Source organism: Frankliniella occidentalis, unplaced genomic scaffold (genome assembly GCF_000697945.3).
Source record: "Frankliniella occidentalis isolate FOCC.00 unplaced genomic scaffold, Focc_3.1 Scaffold6185, whole genome shotgun sequence".
Taxonomy (NCBI): Eukaryota; Metazoa; Arthropoda; class Insecta; order Thysanoptera; family Thripidae; genus Frankliniella; species Frankliniella occidentalis.
In genome coordinates this window covers 1-1,644 of record NW_026273219.1, presented here as the reverse complement: position 1 = coordinate 1,644, position 1,644 = coordinate 1, and the positions used below count along the sequence as shown (strand labels likewise).

The following is a 1,644-nucleotide window of genomic DNA, read 5'->3' as shown; positions in this document are numbered from 1 at the left end:
TGTCAATTTCAATCCTCCTCTGTCAAAATCCAGGCTGATTTGTTATCATTGAAAATGTCTTTTAAAAATCTTGACAACTTGGAAAATTGCTGGAATTGGTTTGGATTGGTCAGGCAAACTCCCCTTTCACTTGCTTCAGTCCAATATCATGGTGCCGACCCACAACAGCAAAGTTCTTAGCTAGTGTGCCTTAGGCCTTAGGTAGCCTACCCACTCATTAGAGAGACCAGCTCTTAAAACTTAAGTTTCTGTGAACAGGGGTGGCTTCTGACAGAAGCAAAGGTAGTTTTGTGGTCCCTGGTTCATCCTTGCCGGTTCGAATTCGAATACTCCTCCGGCGAAATCCGGACCCTGCAATTTATAGTCTTTGTAAATTTGGCCACAAATGAAAAAAAATAAAATCGCATCCCCTTTCAATCTCTTCGTCGAAATTTCACGCAGCCGGGCCATTTTAAGTGAGTTACGCCTGTTTTATCTTGGACCGGCTCGCCTGCGTGGTAGGCAGCCCATCGTACGCTGCCCGCCAGATTCAAAAGGCCACCTCTTAAAATGCAAGTTTCTCTGGACGGACAGGGGTGTTTTCTGACGGGACCAAAAGTAGTGTTGTGGTCCCGTGGGTCACCCCTGTCGATTCGACTACTTTTCCGTCGAAATCCGGACCCATTAATTTTTGCTAAAAACAGGAAGGCTATAAGCCTTTCTAAATTTTGCCAAAAATGAAAAATTTGAAAATTGCTGGAAATGGTTGGGATTGCTCTGGGAAAGTCGCCTTAGACGTCCTCTGTCGAAATTGCGTGCTTCTTGACTCCTTTACATCCTGTTTCTTTGACTAAAATCAACTCTTTGGTTTGTTGCAGAAAGATCGGCCTGGAGGTGTACCTGTCCTCGACATCAGCAAAGCAGCCTGTGTGTCACCTGATGTAGTTGACCCCGCAGCACACAGCATGAGAAATGGTCCCTTTTTCTCATGATCACAGGAATGAATCAGGTATGTTTTGCCTTTTTATATTATGTAATGTAAAGTTACAAAAAATATCAATACATACATATGTTAGAGTCATGTTAGGTAAAAGTTTAACTTGGTATTTGTTTCTATTGCGGGGTTTCTTGTCATGTCTTTACTGTCTCTTTGTGACCTCCATATACGGCTTATTAATTGATCCTAAAATCTGTAGCCGTGTGTCGATTGTAGTGGAGGGAATCGGGAGAGGCAAATCATCAGAGTGTAATTTACAGTAATGCTGCTATTTATTTCATTTGTATGGTACAGTCGTAGTAAAATAGGAAGTGAAGCTGGTTCTTGTCCAAAGGGATGTGCCTAGACTTGATGCTGACCACCTGTAACATAAAAAGTTCATTCGATGAGCTGGCGTCACAGTGATACAGATGGAACAGAACATGTTTGAGTTGAACTCTGAGATAATTTGAATTTAACTGAAATTTTTTCTATTCTTTTTCAGGTAATTAGATTCGCCCAAAGTCACCAGCAGAAACAAGCCGGCAACTTGAGGAAGAATTACTCTTATAATGTAAATGATTTGCAACAATAAAGAATTAAAATACTATCCAACATTTTACATTATTTCATAGACCTGACTCTACGCTGCAGTAACTGTGGATGTAGTAGCAGACTGCCACCACTAC

At 41.4% G+C, this 1,644-nt stretch overlaps 2 long non-coding RNA genes across 2 annotated transcripts; one reads left to right on the top strand and one right to left on the bottom strand.

Annotated features, from left to right (window-relative positions):
• Positions 1 to 6: 6 nt before the first annotated feature.
• Positions 7 to 1,565, top strand: LOC127752308 (uncharacterized). Its single transcript, XR_008012318.1, has 2 exons — positions 7 to 988; positions 1,461 to 1,565. It is a non-coding gene; the product is annotated as an uncharacterized LOC127752308 (long non-coding RNA).
• LOC127752309 (uncharacterized) lies at positions 1,230 to 1,644 on the bottom strand. Its single transcript, XR_008012319.1, has 2 exons — positions 1,593 to 1,644; positions 1,230 to 1,338 (listed from the first exon to the last, which is right to left on the bottom strand). It is a non-coding gene; the product is annotated as an uncharacterized LOC127752309 (long non-coding RNA).